This window comes from Vombatus ursinus, unplaced genomic scaffold, assembly GCF_900497805.2.
Source record: "Vombatus ursinus unplaced genomic scaffold, bare-nosed wombat genome assembly UNPS02014801.1, whole genome shotgun sequence".
Taxonomy (NCBI): domain Eukaryota; kingdom Metazoa; phylum Chordata; class Mammalia; order Diprotodontia; family Vombatidae; genus Vombatus; species Vombatus ursinus.
Window position 1 is genome coordinate 28,365,458 of NW_020954579.1, and position 25,035 is coordinate 28,390,492.

The 25,035-nt window shown below is 38.8% G+C and overlaps 1 protein-coding gene and 1 pseudogene across 1 annotated transcript in view; both read left to right on the forward strand.

Moving 5' to 3' along the window:
- The first annotated feature begins 14,036 nt into the window (after positions 1 to 14,036).
- LOC114051117 overlaps positions 14,037 to 25,035 on the forward strand; it is a 31,156-nt gene continuing 20,157 nt past the window's right edge. The window contains exon 1 of the mRNA XM_027873290.1: positions 14,037 to 14,253. The gene's annotated coding sequence lies outside the window, so the exon portion shown is untranslated. The remainder of the gene's footprint in view (positions 14,254 to 25,035) is intronic.
- On the forward strand, positions 20,284 to 21,146 carry LOC114051185 (annotated as a pseudogene).

Sequence of the window (25,035 nt, forward strand, 5' to 3'; positions counted from 1 at the left end):
CTTTCTTTCTTTCTTTCTTTCTTTCTTTCTTTCTTTCTTTCTTTCTTCCTTCCTTCCTTCCTTCCTTTCTTTTTCTTTCTTCCTTCCTTCCTTTCTTTATTTTATTAATTTATTTTTCGTTTTCAACAATCACTTCCATACACTTTTGAGTTTTAAATTTTTCTCCCCTCCCTTCCCAAGACAGTGTGCAATCTGACATAGGCTCTACATAGACATTATTATTAAACATATTTTCACATTAGTCACGTACAATATGTTTTTCAGTGAAGATGTGTGAGAAATGTCCCATGTTCTTCGGAGCCCAGCATTGGAGCGATTTGAATTCTAAAGGGGTAGTGAAGTGGCTGGGGAAGATTGAAGGGAGAAAAGGAAGAGGGACTTGATGACGAAAACTTTGGACTGCTTACTTTTTTTTCTTTTCCTATGAAATTATAAATATGTACAAATGCACATCTGCCTTGCATCTGAATCAAGAATGTGTTCTGAGTGTTTGGGCCAGTTGCAAGTCTTCCGGTGAAATCCCAAGGCTAGTGAAGGGAACTAAGGAAGAATGTAGTTTTAGTCTACAAAATAGAGAAACCAGAACCATATTCCCATAAGGCTGTAAATGCTTTTGTTGGAGGGGGTGGGGGAAGTTTCAAGGATGTGATTAAAAATCAGAAGCCACTTCTTATTTCTCATGTCCCTCTAGTGATCTCCAACCAAGTCTTCTTTATTTGAAGCCAATGTTTTACAAGCACAAAAATAATTTGAGGGGTCAGTAAACTTAGGCACAGAGCTAAGGCCTTCCTAGAAGGCCCTCCCTTTTTTGTCTTCCAAACTGTTTTTGAAAAAGTGTAAAATTGTACTTCTTCCAGGATACATGACATTGTCACAGAAAGGGCACTGGATGTGAGAGTCACGAAGCTCAGATACTAGTCTCACTTCTGCTACTAACCCCCTCCTGTTACCGAAAGCAAATCACTTCCTCTCTCTGGTTGTTAGTTTTTTCATTTATAAAAGTGGTCTCTTTCAGTTATATTCTATTCTATATTTTCCACAATCAGCTAATCTCCTGAGCGCTTACTCCTCAACTTTATGTTCCCAGAAGCATACATGTATTTATTTTTTAAGGAATGATTGTTTTTCTAATAATTTCATCTGTGTCCCGTCACCTCTGTTAGACAATCAGCATGGGCTCCCACTGTATTTAGGGTGGTAGGGAGGAGCAGTCCTTTCTGGTTCTAAGTATTTTAATAAGACTTCTCAGTTCTCCATGCAGTCACCAAAGTGATTTTCCTAACATGCAAGTGCCACTGTGTCATCTCTATACTCAATAAACTCTAATGGCTTCCTGTTGCTTACAGGGTCAAATACAAAATACTCCGTTTGGCATTGAAAGGTCTTCGTAACCTATCTCCCCTTCCCCCACCTTGCCAATTTTCTTACACTTTATATCCCTCCACATACTCTTTGATCCAGGCCTCATGGCTGCTCCAAGAACAAGACACTCCATCTCTCAGCTCCAGGCACTTTCTCTGGCTATCTCCCTTTCCTGGAATGCTTTCCTTCCTCATCTTTTCCTCTTGGATTTCCTGGCTTCCTTCAAGTCCCAACTAAAATCCCGCCTTTTACAGGAATCCTTTCCCAATCCTCAATTCTAGCATCTTCCCTCTGTTAATTATTTCCCAGTTATCCCGTATGTAGCTTGTTTGCATGTATTTGTTTGCTCATTGTCTCATACATTAGATCGTGATCTCCTAAAGAACTGTCTTTTTGCCTTTCTTTGTATCCTCAGTGCTTAGCACAGTGCCAAGAATAGTAGGTACTTAATAAATGCTAATTGACTCATTGACTGACTGCATTGGTTGAAATTCTTCCAAAGCACTGGAGCTCCTATTTCTTTTTTCTTCCCTACAATGCCTGGTTTAGTGTTTGTGCACCCAGTACCTGATTTTCATTACTCATTCATATCTGACTCTGTCCCTGACTGACCCAACGAATACCCAAGTGACAATCTTTTGCCTTTCCATCCAAACAATCAGACCATTAGCTCATCTCCCAGATTTTTTGGCTTCCGTTCAGTGATTTGTGATCCTGTGGGATTCAAGCTATAAACTGTGAAGTCTTTTGTCCATCATCTTTGCTACAGGACTCAGCTGATCTCCTATAAATGTGCCACCCCTAACTTTCTGGAGTTTTTCATTGGTCATTGGATCATGTGAGAACGTGAGTTTATACCTAATTCTTTCCATTGAGCATTGCTTTTTCCGGGTAACCTTTTGTTTGTACTTTTATCTATAGGCCAGTACTCCAGGGCATAAATCAAAAACGTCACATCCCTAGGTTGTGCTATCTATAGAATGCTATCTATAGAATGGAGTCAAGAGGGTTCAGTTCAAATCTGACCTCAGACACTAACTAGTTGTGTGACCTTAGGCAAGTCTTTTAACTTCTGGCTCCCTCACTTTCCTGAACTGTAAAATGGAATTAATAATAGTACCTACCTCCCAGGTTGTTGTGAAGATAAATGTTAGTAAAGGGCTTTGCAAAACTTAAAGCACTAAGTAAATTCTAGCTATTATTACCTAAGAGAATGAAGAGAAGAGAACCAGGGCCCCTGTCATTTTCCCTAAAGCCTGTGGAGTGCCTGAGTCTCAGTGTTAAGAGACCTCAGAAGTCCTCTAATCCAACTCATAGAAAAATTGAAATCCCTGTTTAAAGATCTCCAACAAGAGGTTCCCCCAACCCTTGAGAACCTCTAATATTGAAGAATCTGCTATAGATCGAGGCATCATATTATCCTTTTGGACACTCCTATTTCCATCATCTCCTGCTCTTGTCCAGACTTTTCTGGTTTTCTCATTGATTCTGGACAAGGTGACTTCCTACCTTAGTGTTGCAGTTTCATGGTGTATTGTGGGGGTCATCTTGAATGAATTCACAGACTCAGACCATCTCCAATTCCAGCAAATGCATTTATTGAGAATTATGCTCTCCAGCGGGCTGAGTTCTAAGAACTGGCAATTCAATGAAAGTAAAATAAATTTTTATAGGGTGAAGATGCAATTACATCATTACAGAATATATGAATATTAAAATATAGGAGAGATTTGTTAAGGGATGAGGTAATGGGGAGCAGTCCCAACCTCAGTGGAACTGTGCATGCAACACATGCATACATAAAAATCCACTGGTGGGGGGAATGTATGTATGAAGACGATATTATAATAAGCCTCTCTATGTCATAAGTTCTCCTAAAGGATAGTTTTTGCTATTACTGCTCAGGTGCCTACTTAGGGAAAGTCCCTCCTATTGTTTTGGGGTTCACATCCTGCTTGAGCATGTTGGTGCTGCTGCTTTCTGATTGACTGAGTATCGTGATCCTGTCTGAGATTAGATGGATGTAGTTGTGGTTGAGTGCATAGACCCACCTGCTGTTTCTGTGGGAAATATGAGAATTGAGTCTGGGGGCAGTGGCTAGGATTCCATCACATGGACAAGCCTGCTGTTCCACTAAGGCATATTTGGGATATTGGGTCTGGGTGTCTGTGGTGTGGTTAAAACCAGATTGTGTGGTATACTCAGGACGTGGCTGCTGTTCAATGAGGCATATCTGAAAGTTAGAATATTGGAGCTGGGGGCACCTTTATTAGGAATCCATCATTAGCCCATTGGGCAAGAGGCAGGGAGGAGGTCAGGGTGTGGCACAGCTTCTGACCTTCCCATTTCAGGGCCAAACGCTGGCTTCAAGATATTTCTCTAACTTACAGCTCTTGAATAACTCATGTGGAATAAATAATAGGTTTTAGGACCACGGAATGTTGGAACTAAGAGAGAACTTACTAAATGTTAATCCAACCACCTCATTTTGAACAGAACTAGTCCAAGGACACACAGAGCCATAGTCCTGGCTAGGGCTCCCTATGTAGCTATGGTCCTTTAGTGGTATGGGTTATTATTTATCATTTATTTATATTTTTTGAATCTAGCTTTATGTGGCTAGAAAATCATCTAACCCAAAAAGCTTACTGTGGTGGTCAGAAATCTTTAGAGCCATCAGAATTGTCATTCATAAGAACAAATTCCAAAATCAGAAATAATTTGAGAAAGAAATTTGTTAAGTTGTTTGATAGAGAGAGGGAGACCACCCATTCTTTCTGGCTTTCACTCTCTCTCTACCAACTTGTTGTTTAGTCATTTTTTGGTTGTACCTGACTCTGTGGCCCTCCATGACCTCATCTGGGATTTCCTTGGCAAAGATACTGGAGTGGTTTGCCATTTCCTTCTCCAGATCATTTTATGGATGAGGAAACTAAGGCAAACAGGGTTAAATGACTTGCCCAGGGTCACACAGCTAGTAAGTGTCTGAGGCTGGATTTGAACTCATGAAAATGAGTCTTCCTGACTCCAGGCTTGGTACTCTATCCACTGGGTCACCTAGCTGCCCTCCCAAACAACCCAATAAATTTCTTTCTAAAACTATTTCAGATTTAGGGGTTTGTTCACATGAACAACAGTGTAAGAGATAATAGATTCATTTTCACAAAAACTAACATCCTAAGAGGCAATGGATAAGGCATGAGTTAGAATAAAATTTCCTTCTAGAGGAAGGAAAACTCATAATGAATTTCGTAAAAGAGCATTTCTGATAGAAGAACAATAGAGAGATTGAACCTAGGGGATTTTTGCCTATAAATTCATTCTAGCATATCCAGATGAAATCACCAAAATATAAAATCATAGAACCTCAGAGTTGGGAAGGATCTTTAGAAACCATTTTATTTAATATTTTCATTTTATATTCCAGGAAACTGAGATCCGGAGAGGTGATGTGATTAGCTTGAAATCTCACAGCTATACTTGACACTTACTAGCTAGCTGTGTGACCCTGGGCAAGTCACTTAACCCTGATTGCCTCACCAAAAAAGAAAAGAAAAGAAAAGAAAAGAAAAGAAAAGAAAAGAAAAAGAAAAAGAAAGAGAAAAAGAAATCTCACCTATAGTTAGTGGCAGAATTGGGACTAAAACTCAGGTTTTCTGAATAAGGAATAAGGCACAAAATATCTTTCTCTGTTTCCTTGTTTATGTGTCAGGGGTCCAATTTAGTGCTCTGCGAGGGTTTACTTTTCACTTTGCCAAGTTCCTATCCTTGAACTAGAAAAAAAAAAAAAACAAACAAACCAGGAACTAAGACTATTTATCCCAAACCAGACATTTTAACAGGAAATAACAGTCAATAAGAAAATGTTTTTAATTAGTAATTTTCTCATTTAATCCTCACAACAATTCTGTGAGGTAGGTTTTGGTCCCATTTTACAGATAAGGAACCCAAGGCTCTTCAAAATTAAATGACTTATTTTAAATTATTCACTCACCAGCAAGAATGCTTAAGATTCTGCAAGCCAAGCTTCAGCAATGTGTGAATCAAGAAAAGGCTGCTTTTCAAAGAGGCAGAGGAACTAGAGACCAAATTTCCAACATTCACTAGATCATGGAGAAAGCAAGGGAGTTCCAGAAAAAAAAAACCCATCTAATTCTGCTTCATTAACTATACTACATTGACTATGTGGATCACAATAGAATGTGGCAAGTCCTCAAAGAGATAGGAGTACCAGATCATCTTACTTGTCTCCTGAGGAACATGTATGTGGGCCAAGAAGCAACGGTTAGAACCGAACATAGAACAAACGATTGGTTTAGGATTAGAAAAGGAGTACAACAAGGCTGTATATTGTCACCTTATTTATTTAACTTATATGCAGTGTACATCATGTGAAATGATAGGCTGGATGAATCAAAAGCCAAAATTAAGGTTGCTGGGAGAAATATCAACAATCTCAGCTATGCAGATGATACCATTCTGATGGCAGAAAGTGAAGAGGAATTAAGAAGCCTCTTAGTGAGGATGAAAGAGGAGAGTGTAAAAGCTGGCTTGAAGCTTAACATAAAACAAACAAACTTGATAACAGGTCCCATCACTTTCTAACAAATAGAGGAAGAAGAAATGGAAGCAATGAGAGAAAAGGAATATAACGAACACTGGAGAGGATGTGGAAAAATCGTGACAGTAATGCGCTGTGGGTAGAGTTTGAACTGGTCCAGTTGTTATGGAGAACAATTTGGGACTATACCAAAAGGGCTAAAAAAAACCTGTGCATACCCTTTGCCCCAGCAATACCGCTAATAGGTCTGTAATCCCAAAGAGATCAAAGAAAAAGGAAAAGGACCCATCTGTGCAAAAATATATAAATATTGCCATAAAGCAGCTCTTTTTGTAGTGGCAAAGAATTGGAAATTGAGAGGTTGACCATCAATTGGGGAATAGCTGAACAAGTTGTGGCATATAAATGTAAAGGACTATATTGTGCTGTATGATAGCCACAATGTTCAATGACTAACTTTGGTAGACTTAGCCCTTCTCAGCAATGCAAGAATTCAAGACAACTCCAAAGGACTCATGATGGAAAATACTGTCCACATCCAGAAAAAGAACTATTGAATCTAAATGCAGACTGAAGCATATTATTTGCTCGCTCTCTCTTTTTTCTTTTTTTATTTGTTTTTTCTTTCTCATGGTTTCTGCCACTGGTTGTAATTCTTCTTTACAACATGACTAATGTAAAAATAGGTTCGATATGAATGTATATGTAGAACCTATATCAGATTGCAAGTCATCTTGGGGTGGGTGGAGGGGAGAGATGGGGAGAAAATTTGGAACTCAAAATATAATGGAAGTGAATGTTGAAAACTAAAAATAAATTTAAAAAAATTTAAAGAAAAGAAAAGAGTTGATGAGGTGGATAATTTCAGAAAAACCAGCGAAGACTTATATGAACTGATACAAACCAGAACATTGTACATAGTAACAGCAATATTGTAACAATAATGGACTATGAAAGACTTAGCTACTCTGATTGATACAATGATCCACAACAATTTCAAATAACACATGATTAAGAATGCTATCCACCTCCAGAGAGAGAATTGATGGACTCTGAGTGAAGATTGAAGCTTATTTTTTCGTCTTTATTATTTTTCTTCCTTTTTTTGTAGCATTGCTAATATGAAAACATGTTTTGCATGACTTCATTTGTATACAGACAGTTCTTGCTTTATGTAAGTGGATCATTCCACAGAACTCTACATAAAGTGATTTTTATGTAATGTGAATTTGTCCCTGAAAATGGGGAAGGGAGGAAGGGCACCACCTGTCCTTGGAGAAGGAAGGCAGGGAAGGGCTAACCTGGGGGGCAAATATGTAGGGACTGGACGTGGACACAGACAGGAGAGGACAGGAAACATATGGAGCCAGGGACATACATGGCTATCTGAGCACTGATGGACTGAAGGCAGATCCTTGCAGCTGGACACATGGATGGTTGGCAAAGTAGACAAAGGTCTCCTCTCTTGACACAGGAGGTTTCAGGCTAATTTGGCAGCAATGTGAACAGTGACTGACTCTCCTCTATACCAGTCCCTTATCTGCTCTGCTTTCACTTGGAGATTTTTTTTTTGTTGGAGTAGGGGGGAACAGAGTACCTAGGCAAGTGGCAGGAGTGAAGAGAAAGCACAGTACTGTACAGAAAAATTAACACAGGTGGTTTTCCTTTTTTTGGAATATGGATTTCTTTCACAATTCTTTATGTAAAGTCAAATTTGCATAATATCAATTTACATAAAATAAGAATTATCATATTACTTACCTCAATGGATAGGGACTTTTTTTTCATATGACTATTTTTGTAGCTTTGATTTATTCTTCTAAAAACTGAATGTTAATACCCTTTGACACTTATCAACTAGATATCTTGTGGTATTTATTCACAAATGTCTGAATATGTTTGCTAGATATGGAGGCTGTATTTCCTTCTATTGTTGTTGGTTTTCCTACTGATTTATCAATTTATATTCAAGGTCTTTAATATTTCTTCTTCCTGGAATCTTTGATAGCGTCAGTATCCACCCCCCCCTTCTTTTACTTATTGCTCACTTCTTGAGTGTTCATATCTATTTGAACTTCTCAATGGGATGGGAGGAAGGAAGAGAATTTGAAACTGAAAATTTTAAAAATAAAAGTTTAAAAAAATACTAAGAAATAAAGGAAAATAATCCAACACTTGTTGAGAAAGGACCCTGTGGAATTTGAAGAGAACATGGAACCCTAAGTAGTTTAAAAGAGAAATAAGAATCATGAGAGCAGAATCTATGGCCTGCCCAGCAAAAAAATGAGCAGAATAGAAAAACTTGAATATGCAATAGCATTAGATAAAGAACAATAGATTAGGAATTCAAATACATAAACATGAAGGAAAATCAAGATTAAAAGAAGCAGAAAAGAACATTAAAAGGAAATATGCTCACAGTGCAAACAAAAGATACTGAGCTAAAAGACAGGTTGTATAGAGACAATCTAAAATCATAGGTGTCCCAGAAGAACATTTCAGGACAAAAACTTTTAACACTATAATGCAGGAGATAATAAAAGAGAACTGCCCAGAACCTGTGAATAGAAAAAATGAAATTCTAATAGAAAGACTTCACAGATCACCTTCAGAAAAAAAAAAAAACACAAAAACAAGGCTGTAAACTCCAAGATACATAAGGGTTAAATAAATACCAACTCAGCTCAGAAACAAGTTCTTCAAGCCATCAGGAGAAAGACTTTCAGGTACAAAGGAAAGGGCATTCAAATAATACAAGACTATTCCACACCCACTAGAAAAAAAGAAGAGAAAATAATTTAACATACTCTAAAGAGCAATGGAGCTCAAGATGCAGACCAGGGTTATCTATCCTTGCAAATCTGAGCTCAACTACACAGGTCAAAAGATAATTGTTTAATAATAAAGAAGAGTTTGAAACATTTTTGGAAAAAAAAACTAGAACTGAAGAGATTATTTGCTTCTTGAACATGTGAAACAACAGAAATGCAGGAAAAGTGATTAAATGCAGCAGACAAGGACAGCAACACCAATGGAACAACAATGGAGAAGCCAGTAAGAGACCTCTTTCTAAATATACATAAGGAGACAGAGTTGTATTGCAGAAATTAAAAGATGAAAAGCAAAAGCAAAGACAATTCTTTCAGGAAGCAATAACACCTGGAAATAATGCCACTGAAGCGACTTATAAAGTAGCTTACATACTCCGGAAAAAAGTGATGTAGAAATTGTGAAAGAATGCATTGTTGAAGTTGTAGGATGCTTAGACCCAATAACCTTTCAAAGTACGGACAACTGCCTCTTTCAAAGAGAACCATAACTGATCAGCAGCATGAATTAGCCTTCAATGTAACAGAACAACCTTATGCAATATTTCAACAGGAAAATATGTATTATTTAATTGTTTTGGATGAATCAACTGATACTACAGACTTAGTGCAGATTTTAGACTCCATTTGGGTCATAACAGAAGATTTTCTTTGCTACAAAGAATTACTCACTTTGGGCACTCTTGCGAACCGAACGTGGGGAATCGATTTCTTCACCAACTTTCAAGATAAATGTCATGAAATTGGACTGAATTTGGTAAATTTAGTGAGTGTATTACAGATGGTTCACCTTCCATGGCAGGAAAACATGAAGAGTTTGTTGCACAGATTAAAAAAAAGTATTAACAGATGCAGATGCTCTCATTTCTTTTCATTGTGTCCTGCATCATGAAAATTTCTGTGCTAAAACTACTATTTTAAGTGACACTTTACAACAAGTTATAAGTGTTGTTAACTATACCCATGCAAATGCAACATGGCATCGTCAGTTTCATAACATGCTAAAGTTGAATGATGAAGTATTCGGTGTGGGTTTGCTGTATCATTCTGAAATGCATTGGCTATCACGGGCACAGGTGTTAGCTAAAATCTTATCTCTGCAAGAACAGATAGTTAAATTTTATGAAGCACAGAATCAGCAATGTGAATTATTGAAAGAAGATTTCTATAGGAATGCTGCATTTCTGTGTGATATCATGTCAAACCAAAATGATTTGAATATTTCTCTGCAAGGTAAAACTAAGTCTAGACATGATATGTGGCAAAAAAAAAAATCCAAGCATTTCAAAAAAAGCTATCTTTTTTCAAAACACTTCTTCAAAAGGAAATTTTGGATGAACATTTTCCCAGTTAGCAAAAGTCATTAATGAGCAGGATGATATATTCAAATCATTTGAAGAATATACAGCTATTATAGACCTATTAATTGGAGAATACAATGAAATGTTCATTGACTTGGAGAATCATGACATCCCACTCTAATCAGCATTTCAGCCTTACCTAGTTGATATCACCAAGACACCTAAAGAACTACAGATGGAATTGACTGAACTTTCAGTAGATGACATTTTAAAGTCATTGTTTGATGCTATGAAAGATCCAATTGAAATATGGAAAAATGTAGTAGAATACCCGTGTCTTTGGCAACATGACTGAAAAAATGCTTTCTTGCTTTTCAACCACTTACTGCTGTGAGTCTACATTCTCCTACCTAACCCAAATCAAGAGGCCCTTAAGGCCACAAATCATTGATATCCATCCAGAGGATCAACTGAAACTGCAGACCTCCATGCTGCAACCAAATATTCAAATTCTTTCCAACAAAAAGCAGACACAACAAAGTCATTAAAAGGTTAGTTAACTTTATAATCAACAAATAGTTTTCATTTTTTGAAATTATTAAGTACATAGTAGCTAGATTTTTATAAAATAATATACATTTTAAGTATATCTAATTGAAGTTTCTTGAATGCAGCTTTATTTGATTACAGCTGAATATTAATGAGGCCTTCCAATACGAAAAGGTTTTTCATTCCTGTCTTAGATCATTGTATTGTTAATATGAGCTAAGTTATTCATAGTTGTTCATCACACAATGTTACTGTTATTATATACAATGTTCCCCTGGTTCTACTCAATTCACTTTGCATTAATTCATGTAAACCTTTCCAGGTTTTTCTGAAACCATCCTGCTCATCATTTCTTGCTGCACAATAATATTCTACTACATTCATATATCACATATATCATTGTTCAACCATTCCCCAATTGCTGGGCATCCCCTCAATTTCCAATTTTTTGCCACCACAAAAAGAGCTGCTATAAATATTTTTGTGCATTTAGGTCCTTTCCCCTATTTAATGATCTCTTTGGGATCCAGATCTAGTAGTGGTATTGCTGGATTAAAGGGGTATGCACAATTTGGTTGCCCTTTGGGCATAGTTTTAAATTCTTCTCCAGAATGGTTGGTTCAGTTTACAATTCTACCAACAGTACATTAGTGTCCCAATTTTCCTGTATCCTCTCTAACATTTATCATTTCCCTTTTCTATACTTTTATAACTTTAAAAGTGAATGGATTAAACAATCCAATAAAATGAAAAAGAGTGATAGATTGGATAAGAAAATGAAACCCTACAATCTGTTGCTTACAAGAAACACATTTAAACCACAGACATACAAAAAAAAAAACCAAAAACTGAGGTGATAGGAAAAATCCAAAAATCTAGGAGTTGATATCATGCCATATATAACAAAACAAAAACATTTTTAAAATAAAAATGGATAAACAAAGGAACTATATTATGCTGAAAGGAATCATAAACAACAAAGCAATATCAGTAATAAACGTATATGACCTAAGTGCCTTAGCATCCAAATTCATAAAGGAAATACTATCTGAGTTTCAAGAGGACATAAAGAATAACACAATAGTGACAGGAGACTTCAATATCCCTCTCTCAATGTTGAAAAAGTAACAGAAAGATTGGCAAAAGGGAAAATATGGAACTGAAGAAATTTCTGGAGGAACTAAAGTCAAAAGACTTAGGTCATCTTCTAAATGGGATAGCAAAAGAATATACATATTTCTCAGCACCATACAGAACTTTTAGAAAAATTTACCATGTACTAGGGCACAGAAATATTATAAACAAATGTAAAAAGGTAGAAATAATTAATATATTCATTACAGACCATAGCACAAGAAAACTAGGGGGAAAAAAGGTAACTATGGGAAGTTATACATCAGTGGTAGGCTGCATTATCAGAGACAAGGTGGTTCGGGGCCCTACCATGAGGCTAACAGCTTAGCAACTCCCTGTAAATTATGTTCTTAGAAAGTTTTTTCATTGGATAAGTGACTTGGTCTCCCCTGCTCGTATGCATCAGAGGCAGGATTTTAAAAATCTTCCTAACTCCCTTTATCCATTCAGTGGCTCTATTTCTTGATTGTGTACTCAATACATCATCTGAGGCTGAGATGCAGCAAAGTATGGATCAATTCTCTGCTGCTTGTGCTAATTTTGGTCTAACAATTAACAATAAGGAAACACAGGTGCTCCACCAGCCAGCACCACACCATCCATATGTGGAACCATCAGTTACAGCAAATGGAGAAGTTTTGAAAACTGTGGATAAGTTCACTTCCCTTGGCATTGCCAGAGCTAACTCAGTGCTTGGGAGGCTCCCAAAGAAAAGTGTGAAAGAGAAGAGATACTAGACTGCCTACCAAACTGAAGGTCTACAGAGTCTTTATGGTGACTTCATTGTTGTATGCTTGTGAAACCTAGACAAAATACTACCACCAGGCCAGAAAACTGAATCAATCCCATTTGTATTAGGAAGATTCTGATGATCACCTGGCAAGATAAGGTACCAGATACTGAGGTCCTTTCTCAAGCTAAACTGCCAAGCATTGAAATTCTACTGCAAAGAACCCAATTCCAATGGATTGGCCACATTGTTTGAAAGCCACATGTATGTTTGCCTAAAAGACAGAGAAATCACACAAGGCAAGTGCTCACACAGAGGCCAGAACAAGCAATACAAGGACACTCTCAAGGTCTCTCTGAAGAACTTTGGGTTCAATGAGAGACATAGCATAGGGCATCCAGCATGGCATGCCTGCATCAAAGAAAGCACTGTGCTCTATGAGTGAAGCAGAATTGTAGTAGCTCAAAAGAAATGTGAGATGCACAAATTTAGAGACATCTCCATTCCAAATGGTTCATGTGGATTATTTGTGCTGGATCTGTGGTAGAGACTTTCAAGTTAGTATTTGTCTGATCAGCCATAGTCAGACACACTTTACCTTGATTCCAACATAGTGATGTTATTTTGGCTCTCTTTGAGAACAGAAGGACAACAACCAACTCTGTTTCTACAATTTTTTTCCCCTTTACTACCTAAATTTCAACACCTCCCTGTCTTTCTGTGTTTCATCAACTGGATATAGCTTTCTACAGAGGAACACAAGATCTGAAAACATCTGTGCAATTGACTGGAATCAGTTTTGTCAAGACCTGACACAAATCTCATCATACTAGGACTTCTGAGATACTTGACTGAAAAGAGGAAAAAACTCAAAGGGTCCCCTAGCTATTTTATCTGCTCTTGGACCCCATTTGTCTAATCAAACCACAAGCTGCCCTTTGTTAGTCCAACATCATCAATTCTTGTTGGCCCTCAAATCTTTCTTTCCTCAGACCTTCCTTAGGAGCCTATGTCATTATTCCAGACAGGAACAACCAAGGCAAATAGATATACAACGATTACACTAATGTAAATGAAAACAACAGTAGAAGGTTATTGAACTCAGCTTAACAAATCTTGGTTCCAAAGGGCAGTTGATGAAAGCTTCCCATCTGTAGAGAAGAGGTTATAGGGCCCAATTCTGTCCGACATAATTGGTGAGTGGATTAGTTTTGCTAAACTTTTTCTTTGGGACATGGGAGTATTCTTTGGGGGAGAGACCCAAAAGGTCTGGGTTGTAAGAAACCAAACTGCATCATTAAGAAACAGAAGAAAAAAACTAACTAACCTAATGAAATATGTCATATAACACTTCATAATCATCAGCACTTACAAGAATTCCCTGTATTTCCTAGATGTCACGCTACTTAGAAAAATATCTGCCTTTGAACTCTTGCTAGATGACAAAGTGAGCGCAACTCCACCTCTATGCTTAACTACCCCTTGGACTCTTAGCTCCTCCCTCCCTCCACTTAATTGTTCCTCTATTCCTCGGCTCGCCTACAGCTGGAGGCGGGCTGGGGGTGGAGGAGCTGCGGGAAGCAGTAGGGGGGACGGGCAGCTGAAGCTGGGGCAGGGGAACTTTTCTCTGGAGTGGTAGGAAGAGAGGTGAATGGGTCTTATCTTCCCATTTCTTGCGGGAAAACCTAAAGAACACTTCTTCCTGTGGAAAACAGACATTACTCGCCAGAGCCACCCACTTAAGGAAGCCAGACTTCAGAGTTTTGTTTTTGTTTTTCTCATGCCCAGGTAAGTCTGTTGGACCCTTATTTCTACACCCAGTGGGTGCCGCAGCTGCCCAAAGTACTAGACGCTCCTCGATCACTCTTCTTTCTGTGGCACCTCTTGTTAGGAAAGGGATTTCTCTGGGACAGAAGTGGGGAGCGGGATAGCACTGTTGTCTATGTGTTGCAATGTTTTCTCGGAAGAAAGAAAACATGCTATGAGTGACAGGTGTAGTAATTTACTAAACTACACTCTCCTAAATGCCAGAGGTAGTGTGGACGCTCCTTCTTTAAAGTGGCGTTCAGCACTGGACATTTAAGAAAATATTTCCGTAGCTATCCGGCTTCTTGACGTGCATTCCTCTGCTTGCACTGGATTATTTTTCTCTTTCACTGGGCATTATTATTTTAACAATTACGTGACATCTGTGTTAGAGACAGTGGGGCTTGACTGACAGAAAATTAGCTTCGGAAATCAGGATGAGCGAGGTCTAGTCCCTGCTTCTGAAACCAACTGGCTGAGTAACCCTGGGCAAGTCTTAGATTTGGGGCTGTCTGAGCTGGCTGTGCTATACCAATTAAATGACAAAAGGGGGAAAATCCCATGTAAAGAAGGTTTAGGTCCTTAGAAAAGGTGGTCTGGGATGGCGTGTGATTGGGGGGTGGAGTGGAATAGGACGAGGAGGAGCGGAGCCGAAGAGAGAGAAGCCAGAGAGAGAATGATAGCTTGAGTGGAGAAAACGCTGGTGGACTCAATTACCGAAGGTGCTACTTTTTTTGTTCCTCTTTCACGATTTGTCCAGTGGAAACGAGAACAAGTCATGGTTCTTCCTCTTGAAGGATGGTAAGAAGGCAAATTAGGATAAGGAGTGTTGCTATTGTGAGAATGGAGGGAGCTGATGGTGATGCAATGGAGACTTGTGAAGGGGCTGACATCTGCCTTATACAAGACCCGGGCGAATGCCATTCTTAGGGCATGGAGAGGGAGAGGAATGCTTCAGATCTTCTTTGTAAGGGCTTGCTGGAGGACGGGGTAAAAGTCTGGGGGGAGGACAACTAGTCACAACTGGCCACTTGGCAAGATAAAAATTCCAACAATCCACTCAAAACTCCTTTTCCCATTTCTCAAGTCTCAGTCTATGCCTAGGCATCAGTATACAGAAGAATAAGGATGATGAGAAAAACAGAGATTTAAAGTTTTGCTAAGCATTTTCCTCACAACAACCCAGTGTGGTAGGTGAAAAGTGACAAATTGAATTGAAACATACCAAAAACACTTTATAGGAGTGACTTCCTAGAACATACCAGTGTCAGCCATTAAACGAAACTTAAAAAAAAAAAAAGATTAGGAAATGGTTCCTTTTTTTTTTTGCTGTGAAGGCTGGTATTTGAGTACGTTGCTTAGAACATGCAATAGCTAGAGAACAACACGCGAGATCAATTAATCAACAAGCATTTATTAAGTGCCTGCTGTGTGCCAGTATTGTGTCTGAGAAAGAAAAAAAGAAAGAAGAAAGGAAGTGTTGCAGTCAAAGGGTGCTGGGAACCCCAAAATTCAAGGGAAAAAGGTGCAGGTTCTGGACTCAAACCTTCTTTCAGTCAGAGACAAGGTTTATTAAAACACCAGTTGGGGTGGGAAAGATTCCTAGTGAGTCTGCATTATTGGCCAGGTTTTAAGAATCTGAGCTATTTGTGATGCTAATAACAAGCCAACCAGACTCTTAAGGAATCTGAGCAATTGGTAGACAAGACTGACCCCTTTTTATAGTGAAAAAGACCGTGGAAAGACCTGGATGTGATAAAAGAGTGGCCAAGAACTTGGGGTGACTAGGAGATAACAGAGAATGGGGCTAGATGGAATTAAGGAGTGGGGAAATAGCCTGGGGTGGGGTCAGGTGCAGACTATGAGGGCCACAATGAAAGGGCAGTTAAAAGGATTATACTGGGATGGACTGAGCGCCTCAGGCAAGCACTAGAGACTTGATTCAGGGGCTTTGGACTCCAATGAGAATCCCACCCCCCATCAGAAGGAGGGAAGGAAGGAAAAGATCCTACCCTCAAGCATTCATTGGCAGTAAAATGAAGTACATAGGATGAGTGCAGAGGGAGAAACTAGCAAGAAACTAGGGTTCTCACAGAAGTGTGTCTTCTGATTGGACAAATGAATCAAGTTTTCATAATGTTAGTAGAATGAAAACACCTTGAGAGGGTCTCTTTTTTTTTTTTGTCTCCTCTATGAAGTCTCTCCTGATTTTTGCAATTGTTGGCACACTCCCATTCAATTTTCCTTATATTGATTTGTGTACGTGTGTCTCTCCACACCTCTCTCCCCCCCAAAAACTTCTTGAGGGCTAAGACTGCTTTGCCACAGGATTTAGCTCAGTATCTGGCACAATGGGTACTTAATAAGTGTTTGTTGTTGAAGCACCCTGAAACACATTTAAAAAAAAGAAACACTGAGATTTCACAGGAAGTTCTTTGTCTATGGCAAACCAAAACTGAAAATAGAATCCAATGGGGAAATCATTTGTTATTTACTTAGAATGTTGGTATTTGAGGAAATTCAGGATTTAATTAGATCACCTGGAGGTTACTGGTTTAAAGATACTTAAGGAAGTTCCAGGTAGTTCTGGGGCAGAGGCAGCAGTAGCAGAAGCAGGTACAATGGATAGAGCATTAGACCTTCCTGGAGGCAGGAAGACCTGAATTAAAATTTGATCTAAGATACTTCCTAGCTGTGTGACCCTGTGCAAGTCATTTAACCACTCTGTGCCTCAGTTTCCTCATCTGTAAAACAGAGATAAGGATAATACTCACTCCCAGGATTGCTGTGAGGACCAAAGGAGATGAAATTTGTAAAGCACTTAGCTCTGTGCCTGGCACATAGTAGGTTCTTCACAAATGTTTGTTTCTTTCCTCTGAGAGCTTTAGAAGCTGGTAGCACCGGTCTGTTTGAGATACTTTTCTCAAATATTTCCAGGGAAGTCCGAACTATTGTTTTCTTTTTCTCAGGGTGAATTTCCCTTCTACCTGGGATGGAAACTTTGACTGGTTCAAACCAGAGGTTGGCAGATCTTGAGAGGGTTGGAGTCTTATCACTTTTATAGTGCCTTGGTTCCTTTCCTTATTTAAGAAGCCTGAAGTTTTTCTCTAAGTTGTGAATTTTGGGGGCAGCAGCTCTCTCGGCCCACAGTAACTTTCCTTGCCTCTGACTGCCTAAATCAACCAGTGCATGAATCCTCTCTGGATGAAAGTCCAGCCAAGGCCTCACATCTGCCATTCAAAATCAATTTACTTTCAAACCCTGTCAGTTATTTGTTAAAAGTCATTCTTTGGAGTATCATTAAACCCATTAGGCTTTTTAACAAGTCTGTTGGTTTCCTTGATCTCAAGGTATGACTATTTAATTTTTGTTCCTTAATTCACCATAAATGTTATGATTATAATTATAATTATATATTAAAGAACTTCTCTAATCCCTCCCAGTTGCTAATATTTCTCTCCCTTGGTTACACTGAATGCAGTCCCTTTTGCATTTCTTCCTGTTGAAATTCATTTCAATTCAATTCAGCAGTGCTAGGTGCTAAGGATGCAAAGTCAAAAACAAAAGATGATGGTGTGATGACAGAATCAACCAGACTTGGTAATTAATTAGATTTGGAGGGAAAGGGAAAAGGGAAATGGACAGCTAGATGGTGCAGTGTATAGAGCACCAGGCCTGGCATAAAGGAAGACTAATCTTCCTGAGTTCAAATCTGGCCTTAGACACTTATTAGCTGTGTCACCCTTGGAAAATCACTTAACCTTGTTTGCCTCAGTTTCCTCATCTGCAAAATGAGCTGGAGAAGCAAATGGCAAACCACTCCAGTATCGTTGCCAAGAAAACCCCAAATGGGGTCACAAAGAGACAGATATGACTGAAAGATGACTGAACAACAATGAAGAAGGGAAGGGATGAGAGAGAATGATTGGAAGAATGATAGTGCCCTTCACAGAAATTGGGAAGTTGTGAGGAGTGGGGAAAGGTAATGATTTCTGATTTGGACATGTTGAATTTAAGATGCTATGGAAGATTCAGCAGGAAATATCCAACAAGCAGTTGATGATGCAGGATTTGAGCTCAAGAGAGAAATGAGGTCTAAGAATCATCTCCTAGAGGTGCTCATTGAATCTATGGGAGTTAATGATATCACCATGGGAGAGTGTGGAAAGGGAAAAGAAGAGGGCTCATGATAGAGCCCTGGGGTATACTCACACATAGCAGATGGGACATAGATGATGAGTCTGAAAAAGACATTGAGAAGGAATGGTGTAGGTAGAAGGAAAATGGGGAGTGATTAATATCACAAGAGCCAGGTAGTAGAAAGATCCAAAAGAATCAACAGTGTCAAATATGGTGTGAAGATGTGGATAGAGTGCCAGGCCTGGAGACAAGAAGACCTGAGTTCAAATCTGGCCTCAGACACTTACTAGGTGTGTGACCCTGGGCAAGTCACTTAACACTGTTTGCCTCAGTTTCCTCATCTATAAAATGAGCTGGAGAAGGAAATGGCAAACCACTCCAGTATCTCTGCCTAGAAAACCCCACATGGGGTCACAGAGACTCACCTGGACATGACTGAAAATGACTAAATGAATTGCAGTAAAGTAAGCAGGCACAGCTAGGTAGTGCAATGGATAATGCACTGACCCTGGAATCCGGAGGACCTGAGTTCAAATGTGGCCTCAGACACTTACTAGCTGTGTGACCTTGGACAAGTTACTTAATCCTGATTGCCCCCCCAAAAAATGTCAGAGACAATAAAGAGATGAGTGGTGACATTGAAAAGATGTTTTTAAAAAGTTTTAATCAAGTGGTGGGGATGGAAGTCAGATTTCAAGGGTCTGAAAAGTAAGTTTGAAGATAATAAAACAAAGACAATGAATCAGGAAACAAGGAGGCCAAATGAATAAAGTGTTCTTGAAGTCAAGAAGACCTGGGTTTAAGTTCTGTCTCGGATACTATTTCAGTAACTGTCTACGTGATCCTGGGCAGGTCGTGTAAATTTTCTCAGTTTCAGTTTCCTTGTTTGTAAAATGTAGATAACAGTAATACCTACTTTTCAGGGTTGTTGTGAAGGTCAAATGAGATAACATATGCAGCACTTCATAAACTTCAAGCACTATATAAATTTTGTTGTTGTTGTTGTTGCTGTTATTATGTATGTGTGTGTAGACCGATTTTCTAAGAGTTTTGCTGTGAAATGTCGAGGTATAGGATGATAACTTGTGGGGATGTTAGACTTAAATTAAAGCTTTTTTTTCCCCCAGTATAGAGGTGATCTGGGCATGTTTGTAGGCAAGAGGGAAGGATCCAACTGATAGATAAGGTGATAGTTGTGTAGGAAGTCCATTCCCTGCCTCATTCTCCTAGAGCCAACATGCTACATCTGCCCTCAGGGTTCTAGGATATCCTGAGGGGGTTGGCATGTCTCTCTTCTCTACTTCCATTGGCTCAAGCCCCTAATGGCTCTGCTTCCTTCCACTGTAAGACTCCAGTGACAGCCTGAGTTCCATTTGTCTGCTTGACATAAAATTGATTTTACAAAGTACATTTATGTCAAAGCTATGGCAAGAATAAATTACAAACATGTTCCCTCAACACCTCAGGAACCCACTCTTAGCTCTTTTCCAATATATCATTGGTCCAAAATGTCAAGAAGTCCATGTCCATATGTGACTTGACTGCTGGATAAATCCTTGTCTCACTTTCTGCTGGCCTGGTTCCTGAAGGTCACTCCTTGCTCTTCTGAGCATGTTGCATTGGCTTAAAAATCCACACTCTATATGGCCATATATCATATATAAGCTCTTTTCTCACAGCAACTTGTAAAATAGGTAGGTAGTGTATATGTTATTATCCCCACTTTTCATATGAGGAGCCTGAACCTCAGAGATACTAAATGATTGACCCAAGATCTCTTGGCCAGTAAATGACAGAACTGGCCCTTAAATTTAGGTTTTCCAATTCCAGTCATATCTGTAAAGCACCTAGCACATAGTAGGCACCATCTAAATGCTTATTCCTTTCCCTATTCCATTTCTGTTTCCACTATGCTTCAATGACAGTCTACAAAAGCTTTCAAATAGTCTGATCTTTGTTCTTGGAGAAGATAGGGCTATCTTATTCCTATCTTATTCCTGCAAGCTGGTGCGGAAGGACAAATTGGCTGAGCAGGCTAAGAGATATGATGACACGGCAGCCTGCATGAAGTCTGTAACTGAGCAAGGAGCTGAATTATCCAATGAGGAGAAGAATCTTCTCTTTGTTGCTTACAAAAATGTCGTAGGGGTCCGAAGGTCATCTTGGAGGGTTGTTTCAAGTATTGAGCAAAAGACGGAAGGTGCTGAGAAAAAAACAGCAGATGGTGCAAGAATACAGAGAGAAAATTGAGAATGAACTAGGAGATATATCTGCAATGATGCACTGTCTCTATTGAAAAAATTCTTGATTCCCAATGCTTCACAAGCAGAAAGCAAAGTTTTCTATTTGAAAATGAAAGAAGACTACTATCATTATTTGGCTGAGCTCACTGCTGGTTATGTACAACAAGAAAGGAATAGTGGATCAATCACAATAAGCATATCAAGAAGCATTTGAAATCAGCAAAAAGGAGATGTAACCAAGACATCCTATAAGATTGGGTCTGGTCTTGAACTTCTCTGTGTTCTATTATAAGATCCTGAACTCTCCAGAGAAAGTCTGCTCCCTTGCAAAGATAGCTTTTGATGAAGCCATTGCTGAACTTGATACATTAAGTGAAGAATCATACAAAGCACAGTACACTAATAATGCAATTACCAAGAGACAACTTGACATTGTGGACATCGGACACCCAAGAAGATGAAGCTGAAGCAGGGAAAGGAGGGGAGAAGTAACCAGCCTTCCAATTTTTGTCTACCTCATTCTAAAATTTACACAGTAGACCATTTGTCATCCGTGCTGTCCCACAAACAGTTTTTGTTTACGATTTATGACAGGTTTATGTTACTTCTATTTGGATTTCTATATTTCTCGCATGGTTTTTATGTTTAATATTAGGGGAGTAGAGCCAGTTAATATATGGGGAGTTATCAGTTTTCATCTGAGGTGGCCGATATGGGGGTATGGAATTTTTATACACATTTTACGTGTTTGGCATAGTACTTTTGGTACATTGTGATTTCACAAGGCCAGTGTTAAAACAGCTTCCAAGTCTAAGCAGAGAAAACTGCCTACATATTGGTCTGTCATGGTGGAGGGATAAAGGGATAATTTGTTCCAGCCACAGGTGTAGTTATTGTGGGTACTTTAGGGTTGGAGCACTCATGGTTGTGGTAGAAACAGATGCCCCATAGATATTACATGTCATTCCATGTGTATCTGCAGAATACGCAGTCTCAATGTGTACACCTTTATGATTGCAGTTGCAAAAGTGTTCCTTCAGACAAAGTTTTAACCCAGTCAATTTACTCTGGAGAAAGGCAGAAACAGTTCACATTCCATTATTTGTAAAGTTGCCTGCTGTTGTCTTTCATTATTTTTGCTACACTCATTTTATTTGTATTTAAATGGCTTAGGCAACCTAAGAACAAATGTACAAGTAAAGATGCAGTAAAAAAAAGGAATTGCTTGATATTCATAAAGTCACTGTATGTCAAGCACAGCAGTAAAACAAAGAACCCGTGGATTTAACTTTTTTAGGTTTTTTTGCTTTTGTGATTTTTTTTTTCATACTTGCCTAACATGCATGTGCTGTAAAAAATAGTTAACAGGGAAGTAACTTGAGATGATGGCTAGCTTTGTTTAATGTCTTACTATGTTTTCATGAACAATCCAGGCATAATTGTTTAGAACATGTGTATTAAGTTGATGTAAGTGGAGTAAAAGTTTTATGAATGGAAAAAAATACAGTTGCTATAGTAGGGGGCACCTAGTTAAAAGCAGGGTGGTATTTAGGCATAGGTAGTACTGAGGAATAGCATGGAAGTTTTTAAATTTTTTTTTCTTTACTTTTTCCCCTTAATTACACATTAAACACTTTTTAAAACATTTTTTAAAAGGTAACTGACATTGATGGTGGCCAGAAAACAGCGTAGAGTACTCTAGTCAACCCAAGTAGAAATGGATAGGGGGCCATTAAACTGTATATAAGTAGCCCTGCAGGTTGCATATTGGCTTAGTTTTAAAAATGTATTATTATCTATGTTTTGCTGTATTTTTACTTATTTTATTAAATATTTCCCAATTACATTTTCATCTGATTCTGTCTAGACTCAGGCCAGTGCTGACATGTCTGGTGTACAGGTAGGTTCTGATGTAAAGGCCAAATTGCCACTAGAGGGAGCGATACAGTGACACTGCCATGATGGGTTAAGAATCCTGAACTTTCATAGACTCAGAATTTCAGAATTGGAAGGGACCTCAGAGACCATATGCTCCAATCCAGCAAGAATCCTCCCCCACAACATAGCCAACAAGTAGTCATCCAGAAGAAGTCACTGTTTTATGCAGGGAAAGAACAATAGACTTGGAGTCAGACTGTTTGAGATTGAGTCCTGATTTGGTCACTTTTTACCTGTGTGACTTTGGGCAAGATAGTTGGTTTCTCTGTGTCTCAGTTTCTTCATCTATAAAATGAGGGAATTGGACTAGATGACCTCTAAAAAATTCCCTTCCAGCTCTAAATATATGATCCTCCTACCAGAGATAAACCTGTTCCATTTTTGGATGGCTATCATTGTTCTACTTACTTTCTTCAATGGATTAATCAATCAATCAACAAGCATTTACCAAGGACCTACTGTGTGTTTGGCACTGTGCTAAGCAGTAGGGATACAAAGAAAGGCAAATGACAGTCCCTGCTCTCAAGGAGTTCATAGTCTAATGAGAGAGAAAACATGCAAGCAACTGTTTACGAACAAGATGCATATGGGACAAATTCAAGATAATCAGCAGAGGGAAGGTATTGACCTTAAGGGGCATTGGGAAAGACTTCTTGTAGAAGGTGATATTTTAGTATGGACCTGAGGAAAGCCAGAGAGGCCAGCAGATGGAGATAAAGGACAGAATTTCAGGAATGGGAGACAGCCAGAGAAAATACTGATGAAGGAGAGGGAAGTGTTCGGAGAACAGCAAGGCCAGAGTCATTGAATCCCAGGGTACTAATGTAAGAAGACTAGAAAGGTAGTCAGGGGAGGGCAGGTTATGAAGGGCTTTGAATGCCAAGCAGAGGATTTTATATTTAATCATGGAGATAATGAAGAGACACCAGAGTGACATGGTCTGACCTGTGCTTTAGCAAGATCAATTTGACAGTTAAGTGGAGAGCAGATTGGAGTGGGGAGAGATTTGAGGCAGGGAGATCCACCAACAGGCTATTGCAATAGTCCAGGTCTCGGGTGATAAGGGCCTACAACAGGGTGGTGGCAGTGTCAGAGGAGAGAAGAGGGTGTGTTGGAAAGATGTGACAAAGGAAGTTGAGAGGACTTGGCAACTGACTGGATGTGGGGTCTGAGAGAAAGTAGAGTCAAGAATGACATCTTGTTTTCAATCCTGGGTAACTGGGAGGATGCTGGTGCTTGACGGTAAGAGGGAAGAAGATAGAAAAGGTGATCTTTTAAAGATCCAGAACAAAGGTACATATAAGATCATTCAATGACATTGGCTCAGTACTTAATGCTGTCAATTCTGCCTGCATCCAAGGACAGAGTTTAACTTGGCCTGGTGACTTATGCTTTATTCTTATCTCCCCACTAATCTTGGGTTTCAACCTTCTATTAGTCATATCTGTTCTCACCTTGCCAATCCAAACGTCATTCCCGGCAGAAAGAATTACTTAAATGGGTCTGTAGTCTTGCTAATTTGGTAGTTCTTTCTAATGGTTGAGATCAGGACCCACCCATGCTTCTTCTTCCTGTGTGACTCTTGTCTACACCCTTCTATAAGATCTCTACACCCAACATATTAAGAGGGTTGAGAAGGTGTCAGTAGAGTCTTCGACCATGTGACCAACCTGTTGTTGCATTTGAAAATTAAGGTAAACTGAGACAATAAAGATCTGAGCATGTTCATTTTATTGGTAAGACCAGTTGCTATCCTAGTTGACAACAAAATGGGTCTTGGACCCATTAGCAATGCGAGACCACAAGGTAGGGCTTACTAGCCTTTGTGTAGTTTTGGGAAATACAAGAGAACGAGAGAACATTGGTTACAAAGTCTGAAGTGTCATAGGCAGCAAAAACAATATGATTGACCAGATATTAAAGTCCATCTGTTCATTAATTGAACAGAGATAACAGATTTCTTAGTGTTTACCTGCATCCTACACGGTTTGTTAGTAGGCTAACAGATGTCCTTTAATTGTACATGGGTATGCAAGACTGTAGAGAGATAACTGTTTTCTTTCTATTTCTATTAAAGTGATTTGTAAGGAAACTTACCTTTTCAATTTAACTCAGAGAGGAAAATTGAACCTCTGGACTCACAAACTTCTGAACTTAACACAGAGACAAAGAAACATGGCTCAGGCAGTTACAGAATAGAATGAATTACAGAATAGAATCAAACATTAAATAGATAGTCAATATTTAATTTTCTCACTCTCATACATTTCCATGATGACTTCTTTTACCCCTCTTTCTTTGAAGTTTTTCATTAGTTAAATGATCATGATCATCACATGTCTCTCTTTTGTCTTCTGTGTTATACTCATTTTTAATTCTTTGGAAATGTGTTTTTGTGTCTCACCACAGTATAACATCAGGCAAAATAATTATAATAAAAATA